The sequence below is a fragment of the Lissotriton vulgaris genome, chromosome 5 (genome assembly GCF_964263255.1).
Source record: "Lissotriton vulgaris chromosome 5, aLisVul1.2, whole genome shotgun sequence".
NCBI classification, from domain to species: Eukaryota; Metazoa; Chordata; class Amphibia; order Caudata; family Salamandridae; genus Lissotriton; species Lissotriton vulgaris.
Window position 1 is genome coordinate 1,240,930,888 of NC_141693.1, and position 17,945 is coordinate 1,240,948,832.

Consider the following 17,945-nt stretch of genomic DNA (forward strand, 5'->3'; position numbering starts at 1 on the left):
TATATATATATAATCTCCAAACACGCAGCTCGAATCCCCGAGCTGTTCCACAAGTAAGGACACTCCAGCCAATTTTCTTTGTCTCTGTGCTAGGTTTATTTTCGCGTGCACACTCAGTCAACAAACGCGTTTCGACGTTGCCGCCTTCGTCAGTGCTGGCTGACAGAGACATTTTTTCATTTAAATAAAGTTTACAATCATCACCACATCACATGTTAAAAAGTAAACATAAAAAGAGGCACAATAGTTCATTCACTTTTGGCGGCCATCTTGTAACGTCTCAGATCGATATAAATGTTAAATCACATTTGCCTTAAGTTCATTGCATAGATTTTAAATAAATAATATGCGGAGTGAATAATGCATTTCATGTAAATTCAACATTATATTACACCACCCCAAATGGGCTATTTGTTCTTTTTTTTTATCTCCGCAACCTCGCATTTTGAGACATGTTGTTACCATGAAGTCTTACTGTTACATCACAATGACTTAAGTTTAAAAGAGTGTACATTCCACCCTTATTCAACATATCATGCCCTGAATGGGCTTGTCACTCGACGAACTCTTGATTCAGAGTGCATCGGTACCGTTACTGATATCTTAGACAACTATGCTCATCTCAGAAAGTGCCTCAAAATACCCTCTTTATTCAATACTATTTTGCCCTGAATGGGCTTTCACATCTTAGTCAGATAGACACATTCCTCCAAACATATAGGGGAGCAAAAGAGAGGGTAGAACAGTGATGGGGAAAGGGAGGGAGAAATACAGCAGGAGAGTTAAACTAAGCATTATCAATTGTCAGAGGTGGAAGGGGAAGTATTTTCTGCTCTGCGTGTGTGGGTTAGTGTAAATGTACCCACATTTCCTCTTCGTTGTTCAGACATGCTGGGTTTTTAGTTTGGAGCATAATAATATAACGAGACTCCAACATTCTTAACTTCTTGACCCAGTCTCCTCCTCTCTCTGTTCTTACCAATTGGTCTAATATGAAGAAGGACAGCAGATTGTTATTACTTTGGTGTACCTTCTCATAGTGTCGGTCCACTGGATAGGTTTGATCTTTCAAATTAATAGCCCTCATATGTACGAGGATTCTAAGTTTGGTCTGTTTGATTGTGCTGCCCACGTACTTTTTACCACATGGACACACCAAGCAGTATACTGTAAACTCTGAGTTACAGTTCAATAGTTTGGAGATTTGTCTTTTCTGTCCCCTTCCTGGTACCTCATATTCCTTGACCTTTTGGGAATTTCTACAGGCCTTGCATTTCATACATGGGTAAAAACCCAATGCTGGGGCTTTCTATTTTTTCTTAACTTCATGATGGCTGTTCACTAGGTGGTCTCTAAGTGAGTGACTTCTTCGATATGTTACCAGTGGGTAGTCGGATAAGGACTTTCCCACCACACCATCTGATTTAAGTATATTCCAATTTCTTCGCAGAATTTGGAACATCTCTGGTGACTTGTCATTAAAGTTTGTGATAAGTCTCAATGTCATATCTGTTTTCTTGACCTTGTCTATCAGTAATTCATTCCTAGGTCGTGCATCACTCCTTTTCTCGGCTTCATTTAGGGCCCCTCTGTAATAGCCCCTTGCTTCGAATCTCTGCCTAGATTCTTTTTTGGCCTTTGTATACTCCTCTTCAGTGGAGCAGTTCCGCTTGATGCGCAGGAACTCCCCCAACGGGATATTATTCACTACACATCGTGGGTGACAGCTACCAGCGTGCAGGATTGTATTACCTGATTGGTGGCTGACTAGGCATGATAGGACCCAAGATACTGTCGGTCATAATGATCGGCCATTCAGAACAGATTATGCGACAAATGGATTTTTCTTGGGTACAAAAAGTCGTTATCAGGCAAACTGGGCATTCTTGCTTCTGGACAGTTCCTGTCCTAAGACTTGATCATAGTAACTCATCCCTGTGTCTACTTGAGCAGGGCTTGATTTAATATCCTCTTCTGATAGCCTCATTTAAGAAATCTCTAAAAGGCTTCCGCTAGACATTTGTCAACAACTGAATCACAACTACAAATCCGGCGGATTCGAATGAATTCACTGTACGGAATGCTGTTGATAGTATGACTAAGATGAGAACTTTGGGCGTGGAGAATAGAATGGCCCACAGTTGACTTACGATGCAATCTTGTTTGTAGGATATCAGCCTCTACATACATTTGAATGTCCAAAAATTCAGCCGAACTATTGCTATTTGATGCCGTAAATCTTAAATTAAGATCATTAACATTGATGCCACTTACAAAAGCTGATGGTTCATCATTTGACCCCTTCCAAATAATACAAATGTCATCAATGTAATGCCAGTAATGGATTATATGCTTCCACCAGTGGCTATGGGCGGCTCTGAGCACATGCTCCCCCCACCAGCCGACATGCTAGCATGAATAGCTGGGGAAGAAGCACAAACCCATTGCCACCCCTCGCAACTGCTGGAAGATCTTATTTTGAAATTGGAAGAAGTTAGTTTTGAGGCAAATTTCGATTATCTCTATTGACATTTTGTTATGCACTCTTAAAGTGACATCACGGCTGTCTAAAAAATACCCAGTTGCCTTGATACCATGCTGATGGTTGATGCTGGTATAGAGAGATTGGATATCCATAACAACCGATAAATAATCAGAACACCAATTCACATTGTCTAAAAACAGGACAGGTCATCGCTCTTTAAAAAACAACCTACGGAGAACCCTTCGGGTCGAACAACTATAGGCCGGTGACAACCATCCCCTTACTAGCCAAAGTTCTAGAAAAATGTGCTCAACAACAACCGTATCAACACATTACTGAATTTAAGCTACTGAATGACTACCAATCAGGGTTCAGATCAGAGCAAAGTACGGAAACAGCTATCCTACAAATAGTAGATGATGCTCTGCTTGCTCTAGACCGTAATGAAACCTGTCTCTTGGTCCTTCTTGACTTATCATCCACATTTGACACCGTAAACCATCCCAAACTATTAGTCCCTCTTGAAAATAGGATGGGCTTATCAGGAACAGTCTTGAAATGGGTCTATTCCTTCCTAGAGAAAAGATCACAAAGATTCCTAGTGAACAAGGAGCTTTACCTTCCATCCCTAATTCAGATTGTGGTCCCACAAGGATCATCTCTATCCCCTGCACTATTCAACCTATACATTGAACCACTAACAGTTGTACTACAGCAGGCTAACATCTCCTTCCACATGTATGCAGACGACACCCAACTGTATATGAAGCTCACATCACTAAAAATAATAGCCATAATAAACCAAGCACTAATTAGAACTGTTGAATGACTAGGTGACAACCATCTGAAGCTCAACGTAAAGATAACAGAATTCCTCTTGATCTCCCCTCCTGAAAACGCAACCAGGTCTAAGGAATGAACCAAGATCATCACTGTGCTTAACGGCTCCCCAATTCAAGTAGACTCTACCAAATCTCTTGGAATCACTGTGGATGAAGAATTAAACAAGCGTATCGGGAGGCAGTAGACCCTCCAGAGGATTTAAAGATTTTTGGCTAAAACAAGCATTCTTCAATAAGAAGAGATCATACAACAGAGCATTCAGCGGAGCTGTACCAAGGATCGGGAATTCGCTGCCACTGAATATTAGGAGAATCACGTATGGTCCATGATTCAAAAAGGAGACCAAGGCCTTTCTGATGGGTAAATTTCTCCCATAACTAATTCTAGGCTACCAGAAGACTATTCTGAACAATATACTTCAAACAATATATATCTGTTTTATAGTAGCAATAGTAAAACCATCCTAGACAGTTAGGATATCAGGAATGGACCTATTTTTGTTCAGAAGAATGTTTATAACATGTTTTTCTTTTACCGAATGATTTCCTTATTCCTCAATACGTGACAGATTGGACATTGGTTAACATCTGACATATGATTGAACACGTTTTCACGCTTATATGTAAAGAAATAATATCCTCTGATTGTAAACGGGTGTTGATGTAAAGTGCTCTGACACTCAATTTCTTGGGTCTTTTCCGCGCTATAGAAAACACTGCATAAATAAAATATATATATATATATATATATATATATGAGATATCCTATTGTTGTCTTCGACTTCTTGTTGATAAGAACATTTGTTACATTTTCTCCATGGGAGATGGATTCTTATCTATGTAATTTGGAAGACAGTCCTGGCTAGAACGAGCCGTTATGGCCATCTGCTCTGTGTTCCACTCGTTTGAACACCCGGTTCTGGCCTGGATATAAGACAAAATGAGTTATTTTTATATGGTCATTTGGTGACATCTTATTGCCATGGGTATATTATCCCCATGCTTTTAATGTTTTTATAACTTTTGTTACTGTGGTTCTGTCCTCAGTTATTGTGTGATGATAATGCATGGTTTGGATCCATTTGGAGTACAAATAGTTGTATTCTAGTTGTTGGCTTCTGACACAGTTTTGCCATGCCAACATGGGTATTTGGTTCCCATGGTTTACATGTTTTGCGACTTTGCTTACTTATGGCTCCTTCTGCAGGGCTTTATGTGGTAGAGTATATTATTGCTCAACTAAACTATTATAAATATCCAGTCTTTTTCTCTTGTTCTGGACCAGGTTTGTTGTAGTTAAAGACTATTTGTAGTCTCAGTTTACAGACCCTCCTCCGGGGATGGTTCGGCTTTGGCATTTGATTCTACAGTAAGGAATCTGCTGCTGGATGTCTTTATTAGATGAACAAGTTACTTACCTTCAGTAATACAATATCTGGTAGAGACAGGATCTAGCCGCGATTCCCTAACGACCCTCCTGTGCTCCCCACTCTGCAAACTGAGTCTTCTTTTGTTTTAAAGATCTCATCATGACCAACTATGAAAAAAAGAGGAAGAATGCAGAGATTATTTGACACAAAAGTGCCGTTTATTTTGTCACAATATTTTATTAGGCAGTTTCTATATGTGAGTGCAGAAAGTAGTCATAGAAGAAACTGATGTTGGCAAGGAAATTATATGGACTCTGTCGACTTACCATTCAATAGATGACATCGATGGAGTCACTCGATGCCCTCTACTGACACTCGATGTGCTATGTGAAAGCAATTCCAGAACCAGTCTTTCGCCTGGTCGAAGATTCTAAAGTAAGGAATCTGCAGTTAGATCCTGTCTCTACCAGATAATGCGTTACAGAAAGTAAGTAACTTGTTCAACACTACCTCTACTGAAAGGAAAGTTAATGGAAACATAATGTTTTCGTGCAATCTGTCCCTACATATGCTGCATTAGTTTTCATTTTCCAGAATAGAAGGAGACAGCAATATTTGCCCTATTCTGTTCTAATAGATCTATGAAAATTGAAGAAGGACTGGCAATACACTGAATCATCACCAAACGGTTTATCACTGTCCGCCTATTTCCACGAAGCACAGTAGAAATAAAATAATTGCTTCATTTAACCATCAGGCAATCGCTCAAATTGCATGCTAGAGACGAGTTAGAACACCATTACTCTCTAGTCTGCCTTTCTAAACCTTTCAAATGGCTTACATCCGGTGCTCTATTCCGTCCATAGATAAGGCTTAGAAGAGCAGAGCAAATGTATCTGGTGGAAAGCGAAGGTGGTGAAGGTGTGGAGGGAGAGTAAGATAAAATTAGCAGCACCCTTAGCACATCAGAAGCGAATATAGGTTCTGTTTTATTTGTTCCTTTTTGTTCACTGTACAATTGTATATGCAGCCATTTCTTAGTATAGTATGTGAAAATCCTGAAAAGTAAAATTTTATGGGAAATGCTTGTACACAACCAGGTCGTGTTGCAAAAGTTCAAGTCATAGGGAGACAAAGAAAAACCTGCCTAATGAATATTCATTAGGCAGATCACTATTTGTGACTCCTCTTTATTGGGTATAAGCACTGGTACAGTGGCCTATAAGGAACATCAGACCAATAACCCAGAGTTTACATTCAAAAGCAGGAAACACCTTTTTTAAAGCAGCCCATGTTCCTTAACACTTTATACAGTTACTGTCTTCGGTGACATAGTAAAGTAAAGGTGGGACCAGGAACTTGATTGAAGGGGACAACAATATTTCACTATCAAAAATTACAGCTAAGGGTTGATTGAAGAAACAATCATTTCACCAAAAGGAGTCTTAATGTCTACAATATCCCCCACATTCTTTTTATTACAAAGTGGATTTCTATCTGAATCTCAATACAGTTTTCAGGCAGGTTTGACAACAGTGGAGCAGTATCTCAATTTACGTTTATTGAAAAATATGTACACTATAGTTTTCAGCAGCTTTTTGCATTTGGCTTTCATGGTGTATGTTGAGGATGAAATCAAGATCACACCTTTGCTATTTTGAATTTCCACCTCGTCTAATGCAGTCATTTTTTTAAGTTGAGAAATACACAAAGATTTCTTGGACTTGGAAGTCGGAGAACGTTTTCAATCTTTAGAGTATTTCAAGAACGTTTGTACTGAACTGGGATGCTCTGTGCTCTCTGACACACTCTGGACTGCTGCCAAGAAAAAGAAAATTTGAGCTAAAAAGCATATTTAGATTGATGCAACAATAAGGTGATTGATGGAACACTTGAATTAATCTCATCCACTGGCTCAGACTGCATCCCAATCCATCATCTATTGCCCAACATGCCACCTCCTTTTGGACCCAGCCATATGCAAATCAATCGTGATTCTGCTCCAGTAGGGATAGTCCAGTCTGAACTACCAAACCAGGTCCTCCTTAAACCCTGAATGGGTTGCTTGTGTTCTGGTTGAATGTATGACATAATATTGACAGACAGAATATCTACATACAAAAATATCGACACAAAAATATCGAAATCAAAAATATCGGAGTCATATCTTCATAAAGGTAAGTACAAAAATATCGAAAAATTAATATCGTAGTACAAAAATATCGAAATTAAAAATATCGTTTTTTAAATGTATTAATAATAATGTAAAAATAATTTTAAAATACATATAATTTTACAAATATTAAATAAAAACATTAAAACATAATTAAAAAATTAAAACTAATACATATACATTTAAAATAAATTAAAAACGTAATAATTTAATGTAATTTTTTTTCAATTTCATTTAATTGATTTAATTTAAATTTATTTTATTTTTACCCTGTACGCCTGTACCCCAAAAACCCAAAACTGACCCTGAACCTTAAAAATATCCCTGTACCACAAAAACCCAAAACTGACCCTGAACCCTAAAAATACCCCTTTACCCAAGAACTGAAAACTGACCCTGAACCCTAAAAATACCCTTTTACCCAAGAACTGAAAACTGACCCTGAACCCTAAAAAAACCTCTTTACCCAAGAACTGAAAACTGACCCTGAACCCTAAAAATACCCCTTTACTCAAAAACCCAAAACTGACCCTGAACCCTAAAAATACCCCTTTACCCAAAAACCCCAGACTGACCCTGAACCCAAAAAATACCCCTTTACCCAAGAACTGAAAACTGACCCTGAACCCTAAAAATACCCCTTTACCCAAAAACTGAAAACTGACCCTGAACCCTAAAAATACCCCTTTACCCAAAAACTGAAAACTGACCCTGAACCCTAAAAATACCCCTTTACCCAAGAACTGAAAACTGACCCTGAACCCTAAAAATACCCCTTTACCCAAAAACCCAAAACTGACCCTGAACCCTAAAAATACTCCTTTACCCAAAATTTATTATTATTATTTAATTACCAATTAATTATTAATTAACAATAACAATAACGTAAATATATTAGCACATTAGCTGTAATTAATTTAATAATTAATATTATTTTTCCCAATTAATTACTTAACAATAACAAAAAAGTATATATAAAAGATTACTCTAATTAATGTAATTAACTAATTAATATTAATTAATTACCAATTAATTATTAATTAAAAATATTTACAAACATATATTAATTAATTATTATTAAAGTACTTCCCACCCTATTCCCCTATAAACCCACAACCCGCTCTGATACTAAAACGCAAAATGTAAACAAATTTACAAATTTTCAAACATACATTACAAAACATGTTTAACAAACATATAAACAACATAATAAAATACATAACACTAAACAAAATTTCGATATTAGTAAAATTCGATATTAGTAACATACATACCTTAAAAAAACGATATTCTGTCTGTCGATATTGTGGACATCGATATTCTATACTATCGAAATTAATAAAATCGATATTATTGTATATCGATATTTTAATTTCGATATTTTGTCTGCATACCGTTCTGGTTACATCTACACAGGTACAGAAATTCAATTAAAAAAAATATTTATTAGAAATCTAATTCAGTGGAACAGTTGGATTTTTGATAAATGTACAGGAAAAATAACTTTTGAAGAGTAACATTTTTTCTGCCTGGAGCTCCAATAGGCAAATTAGCATACCATGATGCAGCTCGTCTGTTTGTGCTGCCTTTGATAAGGCTTAAAATACTGCTCTCAGAGCACAGACAATAGCTTTGGTCTGTCAGGATGACTTGGATTAGGAATGTGACAGTCTTAAATCGATCTGGACTGAACCCAATTTTGACCTTGTGCCTGTGACCTGTGTGGAGACCTGAAGGGCTGTATATGATCCCACTTGTACCTAAGTCTAAGAAGTTGTCTCAAAGGATGAGTTGATTGATCTCATGTGTGGCTACAGAGGCATTAAAACAAAGTCATTTTCCTGGAGCGACCAATTCACCAGTTGCCATTGGATCTTGTTAGTATCCTCTGCTGAGATAAACGTTGGCCCCCAAGAGCTGTCCCTGAGGTTCTGGGACTCTTAGAAGTGCCCAAGAGGAATGTTTCCAAAAATTCTGAAAAGTTGGGACTTAAAAATGTTTAGGATTTCTAAGACCTCCTGAGATTTAGCCAGACCACGAAACAAAGGTGCCTGAGTTTGAGATGGCTTAGTTAGATACAATGTCTAGACTTGTAACATCATGAGACTCAAGTGTTATCACGCAGAGCTTTTCCCGACAAAACTAAAGGCTTCAGTGTAGCTTTAACCAAAGTTTATTCAATTTCAAGAGTATGTCATTGGATAAAGACTTCAAACCTGTCCTGCTGGAGGATTTCAACTTTTATAAAAAAGGTTAAGGACTCAGTTTATAGTTTAGTGACGGAGTACCCACTCTGCCAAACTGAAAGTTCAACTGCCTCATTTGGAAATCTGGCAGACCTTTAGTATGTCTATGGCGGCGTATACTCTGTCTCCACCGCCAACATACACTTCAGACTGCCCGAAAGAGCATGGGACATTGGAGGTTTGAGTCCAAAATGTGATTAGGAAATCACTGAAAGGCGCGCTAATTTAACATGAAACTGGCCAGTTTCTTCAAAGATTACTGTACTTTTTCAAAAGAATACAATCAAATCTTTCTTGAGTTCTTGATTTAGAATTTATTACATTCCAAAAGGATGTTCCTTCATCAAATCATAGTTGAATTTTATATCCATCATGAATATTTCATAACATTACTTCATGCTTGCCCAATGCATTTCGGGTTAGTAGGAATAACCCTTCGTCAGGGGCCTAAAATGTAAACATACAGGACCTTAGCTTTCAGAAAACAAACCAATAAATCATTCAAAACAACAGTATGTCTGTGCATTAACGATGAGTCATCACATGAAAACACTTACAAGCAAAAAATTAAAAATCATGAATTACATCAGCTTACTATGTTACACCGTCTGTAAATGAAATGAGGATTGATTATTATTACGTGGAATGTATTCCATACCAAGTGCATGTAGTCTACGTGAGTGACGCTCAAGTGTGGAGGGAGTGCAAAAACAGTAGAAGCTGTTAGAGTGAAAATATAAGATAAAACACACGGGTGGGACAAACGAAGCGGTTCCGACGGGACTTACCGGAAAAGTAACGCGTAGTGCTCTCAAGGTTCCGAACGCGGAACCGGTCGGGTTAGGGAGAGACCAATTAGAGAGCTAGTTATAAGTATGCGAGTAGGTCAGGTGATGGACCGGATAGGTATGAAAATAATAAAGTTCAGTCTCAATAAAAGGATAACGATATCCCAAAATTGCTAAATATGAAGTTAAATGTCAGGTTTCGTGATTCTGCTTACAACACAGTTGAAGAAAAAAAATCTTTAACTCACAGAGAAAAAACGCCGTAGTGCGAATGCTACACGTTATATGATAGGCTCACGAGAGGTCATGTGATCGGGCGTCTGAAGGTAAACAAACGCTCATGGAGATTCACGTTATATGATAGGCTCACGAGAGGTCATGTGATCGGGCGTCTGCAGGTAAACAAACGCTCGTGGAAGATTAACAGTAAATAAATGCACTCGCGACTGCATAATGCATCACGTGTGGAATAAGCTGTGACAGATGTGTGTTTATGCATAAAGTAAGCATATAACTGATGCTAAGAGGTACTGAATATTCGGCATAACAGTGGAGTGTCTATGCACAACGGGTGTGTAAGAAAACCATAATACATAAAAAACTAGACAAAAACATGCTTATAAGGTTAACATACTGCATGAACATAATCATACGAAATAGATACCACTATTTTATACAGGTCCAGGATTTAGCTCTATATAATTCCTGTATATCATAAGTAGAGGAGTGGGAAGTCTCTCATGTTACCAAATGTTGTATCACAATTAAAGAAAGCATGAATATTCAATTCTATCATTGATCCCTGCTGGTTGGAGGGAATTCAGTTTTTTGATCCAATAGAATTCAGCTTGTAGACGTTGTTTTGTAGGATCAATGTCTTGGCGTTGAGGGAGTATCTCCAGTATGGTAAATTTTAGCTGTGCAATTTGATGGTTATTTTCCAGCCAATGCGTGGCCACTGCTGATTTCAAGTTTTTGGTTCGAATATTACTTTTATGTTCTGATATTCTGGTTTTGATCTTCCTTTCCGTCTGTCGGACATATATTTTGCCACATGGGCATTTGATTGCATAAATCACATTTTTTGTGTCGCAAGTTCCTGTGTATTGAAGGTCTATTTTATAGCCTTTGGTAGGGTGCATGAATGTATTTCCAAGTATTGTGTTGTTGCAATGTATGCAATTAAGGCATTTAAGCATACCCTTAGATTGAGTTTTAATGACTTTTTTAGCAGTGAGCACCACTTTAAGGTTTTTTGATCTTTTAAAAGCAAAGGTCAAATGATCACTGTAGAGGTTAGTCAACTCCGGTTCTGTCTTGATCAAGTTCCAATGTTGATTGATAATTTTCTTGATTTGTTTAGATACTGTGGAATATTTTAAAACACATACTGTCTTTTTTTCTGTGGATTGTGGTTTGGGTGTTAACAGATTTTCTCTTGATAGGTTAGCCACTTTTTTGATTGATTCATCTAAGATATCTTTGGGATATCCTCGCTCTAGATATTGTTGTTGTTGATCTGCAATAGTTTCTTCTAATCTGTGTGGATCAGAAGTGATTCTTTTGAGGTGAATGAATTGGGATGTTGGTAAAAAAATTTTAAGGTTTCAGGATGAAAGCTTTGGAACAACAAGCTGGAGTTTCGATCTGTTGGTTTCTTGTAGACTTGAGTATGTAGTTTTTGGTTAATGATGGTTATCTGAACATCTAGAAAAGAAATGGTTTCTTTTTGAATAGTATGCGTGAATTTAATTCTGGGATTCAGTTGGTTTATTTCCATGATATTGGTAAGAAGTTGTTCTTTTTCACCTCTCCAGATCAGAAACAAGTCGTCTATGTATCTTTTGAATGTCACTAGATGGTCAGTTCAGTTAGTGTTATTCAGGATGTTCACATGTTCAAATTTGGACATAAACAGGTTCGCATACGAGGGAGCTCCCCCAAAGCCCATTGATGTGCCATTGCATTGATTGTAGAATCTATTGTCCCATTCGAAATAGCTATGATATAGCGCAAAGTGCATGAGTTCCATTAGAAAGATCTTATTAGCTGCACATTCTTCATCTCTTAGTAAGTTCCATTCAAAAGCTTTGAGGCCTTCATTGTGTGGTATGGAAGTGTATAATGACACTACATCAATTGTGCCGAGCCAATATTCTGTATTTGGTTCCAACTCAATGGTTTTGAGCAAGTTGAGAAAGGTTGGGGTATCCTTTATGTAAGTTTGCCCTTTTTGTACGATCGGCTGTAGGAAACAGTCTAAGTATTTACCAATGCTGTCAGATATAGACCCGCAAGCAGACTCTATAGGTCTAAAGGGTGGTGTTTGCAAGTCTTTATGAATTTCTGGCAGCATATATAGAACCTTCACGAGCGTTTGTTTACCTTCAGACGCCCGATCACATGACCTCTCGTGAGCCTATCATATAACGTGTAGCATTCACACTACGGCGTTTTTTCTCCGTGAGTTAAAGATTTTTATTTTTCAAATGTGTTGTAAGCAGAATCACGAAACCTGACATTTAACTTCATATTTAGCAATTTTGGGATATCGTTATCCTTTTATTGAGACTGAACTTTATTATTTTCATACCTATCCGGTCCATCACGTGACCTACTCGCATACCTATAACTAGCTCTCTAATTGGTCTCTCCCTAACCCGACCGGTTCCGCGTTCGGAACCTTGAGAGCACTACGCGTTACTTTTCCGGTAAGTCCCGTCGGAACCGCTTCGTTTGTCCCACCCGTGTGTTTTATCTTATATTTTCACTCCAACAGCTTCTACTGTTTTTGCACTCACTCCACACTTGAGCGTCACTCACGTAGACTACATGCACTTTGTATGGAATACATTCCACGTAATAATAATCAATCCTCATTTCATTTACAGACGGTGTAACATAGTAAGCTGATGTAATTCATGATTTTTAATTTTTTGCTTGTAAGTGTTTTCATGTGATGACTCATCGTTAATGCACAGACATACTGTTGTTTTGAATGATTTATTGGTTCGTTTTCTGAAAGCTAAGGTCCTGTATGTTTACATTTTAGGCCCCTGACGAAGGGTTATTCCTACTAACCCGAAATGCATTGGGCAAGCATGAAGTAATGTTATGAAATATTCATGATGGATATAACATTCAACTATGATTTGATAAAGGAACATCCTTTTGGAATGTAATAAATTCTAAATCAAGAACTCAAGGAAGATTTGATTGTATTCTTTTGAAAAAGTACAGTAATCTTTGAAGAAACTGGCCAGTTTCATGTTAAATTAGCGCGCCTTTCAGTGATTTCCTAATCACATTTTGGACTCATTATGTAAGGCACTATCAGGCATAGTGCGACAAGGAAACGCACCCAAATTGCCTTCAATCTAAACAATTTACTGAGTGCACGGAGATACAATAACCCGATTTATTAAATACATTGGAGGTTTGGCCATTTGTCAGCTCACCTTAAATAGAGTGGGTACACACATGGACAGCTTTCTCTGTCCATTACCACCAGGTAAAACTTTTAACTTGGTGTTTTTGCCTTAAATCTTTAAGCATTCATATCTCTAGTCCCCCTTAATTGATTATTGTTTTCTTTTTTCTTGCCTTTTTACTGTTCATTTTTTAAAATTTTAGAAATTGGTTGTAGAATTTTTACTAAATTGTATTTCAGCATTTAGCTGTTTTAGTTTTGATAAATATGTTACACATTTTCCTAAGTTAAGCCTGTCTTCTCTGTGCCATAGCTACCTGGGGCTGAGCCCATGTTTAAATTATTGAAACCATGTGTTTCACCTTACAGGAATTATAGATTCATTGCATGGGTAGGACTCACCTCAGGGCCTGACAGCACATTTTCTTTCATCCGTCTGTGAGTTTCCACCAACTTAATAAGGCATTATATTGTTAGGGTACAGCACAGCTAACTGAGAAGGTTTGCACTCTAGTAAGTATGGCACCAGCAGAAATTGTTTCTTTAGAGAGACCCATGATGGGAACAAGGAATAGCAAAAAATATTAAAGTCAGGAAAATGACACAATAACCTTTCCAAACCACTTAGAAAATCAAAAAAGGCTAAGTAGGCAAAGTTTAACACATTTTTGAAAAAAGGATTACAGAAAGTGGCCATATGACTGTTTAAAGATTTAAGGAAGAAATTAGCAACAACTAAAAAGCGCCTGTCAGTATTAAGGTTCATGATGTGTGGCTCCCACAAGTCTCTCCAGTTTTGACATAAGAAGCTAAGAATGAGACAATTATATATTTCGTACCAAACTTGCTTCACTGCTTGGATGATGTTATACCCTCATCTTGATTTTAAGCCCTATGTTCAGATTTAGGCCCTCAGTATGCGTGTGTAAGGATTGCAAGTAGGTTCCACAGGAGCGTCAGGAATCCGAAGAATAGTCCACAGCCTTCCCCTACGGCCTTCCGACTCTATCAAACACTAGAGTACGAGAGACACGCCAGGGGAAAACAGGGAGACAAAACAAGGAAAGGTGGGGGAGAAAAATGGTGTTCGATGGTACTCTTCTGGATTATCTGCGTGGTACATCAATGGGGGAACTGGTAACAGGTGGGCTGCAAAGAAAGGTAAGTAAGCAACTAGCTATTGGCACACTAAAAGGAAAACACTAGGACACCTACAAATAGAAACAACACATACCCAGAATCCTAACTCGTCGTAGAATATATACATGCGAAGTCTAGATAAGGAACTTCATCTGGAGCTGTGACAAAGATAATATAATGTGTTAGTGAGTATGTTACTAAACTCAGTAGTGATTCTATAGTCTAATTAATACACTTCTCACTTCAGCTGTCTAGTAGAAGTCTTGAAGAATCATTCACTAGCGAGTGGTATATAAGAAAACCTTTAGCCCACCTCTTCTGATGCTGGGTTGCCCCTATATGAAAACCAAAACAACATATATAAATCATATGTATAACAAGTCTCAGTAAGAGTATAAAGTAGCGCAAAGGTGCTGTTACCGTGATTCCCTGTAGTGAAGCTGAAGAATGTACCCACTTGGATCCACGCAAGAATCACTCCAAATGCAAAAGGCAGAATTCCAGAAATTGAATTTCGTAAGGGATAAATAAATTACTAAAGGGGGACAAATGGAGGATAAACACTAGCTAACTGACTAAAGGGAAAGGAGGGCTAAGCGGACTGCAGACACCAGGCAGCGGAGACCAAGCCCGGCTGCCCGGTAAGGTATACTAGGGAAGGGGAGTGAAAACTGATGCCCCCACAGGACAACGGAGAACAGGCCCGGCTGTCCGGTGAGGAAACTCCAAAGTAAACACAAAGCTGAGCCCAGCCGGATGGCGGGGCAAAACCCGGTCGCCGGGCGGGACTCAAGGGTAGGGAAAGAGAAAGGTTCACGAAGAAGAACGTGAACTTGTAGCACTAGGGATTACAGGCGCCCAAGCATGAACGCCTGAAAACAGCGAACCGCCATTGAACAGAAGAGCAATCCGAGGCCCGCTCAAGGATGCGGGGGCTGGTAAAGCACTCTGCCGAGCAGCGCACAACAAACAGGAAACTCCAAGGCAAAACGGAAGTCAGGCAGAGAAGTCAAGACGGATGCGGAAAACGAAGGGAGCTTGACGCAAGAACGTGAAGCGTCGCTCCTAGGTTCATGATGCTCTAAATAGCGATCATCTTAAAGGGACAGTGTCTTTTAGGAGTCTCGAGGCATGACAGCGTGTCCCAGTAATTGCAGTGTGCCCATACTAGGGTTTTACGGAATTCATGTATTTTCCATTTGCATAATTACACAAAATGCCAGTAAAATTATGCAAACTTTTGCAAAATGCTAATTAGCGCTATTTTTAAGCTCAATGCATCCTCGCATCTTTTTTTAATGTATTATGCATTTTGTAGAAAAATGCACAATTCAAATGCCACTAACAATAGCCACTCATTTGCATTGTTCCTGTCCTCTATAGCAATAGGATTTTTACCTGAACTGGTTTGAAATTACATGACATAGCATAACTCCAAATTCTGGAAATTTCATGAGGTTGCACCGGCCTAATGAAAATTTCAAACCCTTTTTCCGGGACAATCAAAATTATGTCTTCAAAAACATCATGCCCTTGTCTTGTATCCACCCCACAAAGGTTTCAACTGTTCAGAAAGCTGAAAACCGGGATAAACTGTGGGGAGGAATAGGGAATTATCAGTTGAAAAAGATCCAGACCTATCAAATCACTGATTAATTCCTCATGTCTCAGTGAAATCTCATTACTCCACTCTGATAACCTGCTGTCTAACCCGCTGTCTCTGCACTCTTTCAGTTAACAAGACCTCCTTTAATGCTAACTACGGGGTGCAGACTTTCCCGGGTGCAGTCCCGGGGCACTCATGAGACCCTAAGTCTATTGGGACAGAAATGTACCCTGCATGGTATACAGTTGTATTCCTCTGCGGTGATGCCCAACTATATCTTGTATCTTGGTTTTGATTTTTGGCCCTTGGCCCACAATAACCTAGAGTGTGGTCAAAGTCCTAGACCTGTTCTTTGACATGAGCCCTATTCTCGACCAGTTCTTTGACCTGTAGGGGAACACCAGACATTCCATTATTCACCGATAGAGCACGAGTGTCCTAGTCCTGGGTTCAACATGAAGAATGGTGGTAGCCTTGTACAGTGTTTCATGAATCCCTAGTTGTGACTAGCCTTATTTACCTGTGTCAATAGAGCGTACACCTACTGGCCTAGCCTTGTTTAGTTCTGCTTCAATGTGCTAACCTAGATCCTGGAACCTCAAATGGATCTTATGCATATGTGTATGTGGCCTGTGTGGGACTAGCATTATGTGTAGGAGTGAGCCAGACTAATGGAGGCCACTGGGTTCCATTTTGGAAGCTCTTGGTCCGTTGCTGTGTACAAGATGTAGGTGTTTCTTTTCCCCAGACAATGGGTGTAATATTGGCATTCATGAGGCTGTAGGGTGATATTTGCACATTGAAGTAGAAATTAGGTCTAGGCGATGAACTCCGCTCGCCAAGTTTGCAGAGTTTTCCACACTCCGCGTCACTCGGAGCTTGCGGAGTTCTGAAAAACTTGATGGCACTCATCAACGTCAAGTTGGTGAGCGCGAGTGAGGAAAATCCACCTCCCGGCGAGATTTTTCCTTGTTTTTGCTCGGCAAGTTGCCGAGTGCAAGTGTGGAAAATCAACCTCTCAGCGAGATTTCTCAGTGCAGGCAGTCTGATTTCTCATTGTGTGTGGTTGCGATTGGTCCCGACCGCTAGTGTTGAGAACCAGTCTGTTCGTGTTGAGAAAGCTGCAGCTTGAGTAAAAAATCTACTCAAGCGGCAGAAAGGAAGATGCGCCCGCTTGCGCTCTGCATGGTGCCGTTCACGATGATTACACAGTGTGGACAAACACCCAGCTCTAAAAATCACCACGAAAGACATTTATATAACGCACTCCGCCGCTTGCGGAACACCGCGTAGCGCAGCAGAGTTTTTTTGCACTTCGCTGAGTAGTAGGAATACAGTAAACAAGGCTCCTTTAGAAATTCAATAAGGTTTTTTGGTGCCAAGTGCTGCTGATTTGTCTTCCTGTAGCACTGCAGTTTGTTAGTTACTAGGGTGAAGGGTGGGAATGAAATATCTGTTGTTAAGGTGAAAGAGGCCCACTACATGTGAGGCCAGCCTTGTGTCTTTTCCCTGATCACTGCTCCATGTGACTGTTGATAGTCGTTGCACAATGTTCACACCTCTTTGTGCCTCTGTTTTTGATGCTCCACACTGGAGACTACCCTGCCACAAGGGACATAACAATACATCAAGGGTTTGTCAGGAAAGCAGCCTGAAAAAAACCACTGAAAATATCACTTAAATGAAAAACCAACCCCAAACCAGTTCTCGAAGTGCTGACAGATAGTCCCAATCTCCTGTCTGCCTTGTTTGTACAAACGTAGAGGCTGCTCACCTACTTCTGGTTTCAGCTCCAAGTTCTCTTTGACCAAGAAAGGGAGTACTCCTCAGAGTAAGAGGTCTGCTGTGCAACCAAAACTGGTGTT

General features: G+C 39.1%; 1 protein-coding gene and 1 pseudogene across 1 annotated transcript in view; one reads left to right on the top strand and one right to left on the bottom strand.

Moving 5' to 3' along the window:
* Positions 1 to 17,945, top strand: part of PPFIA4 (PPFI scaffold protein A4) — a 2,319,747-nt gene that overhangs the window by 1,339,514 nt on the left and 962,288 nt on the right. The window lies entirely within an intron of this gene.
* Positions 10,669 to 11,684, bottom strand: LOC147712392 (uncharacterized; annotated as a pseudogene).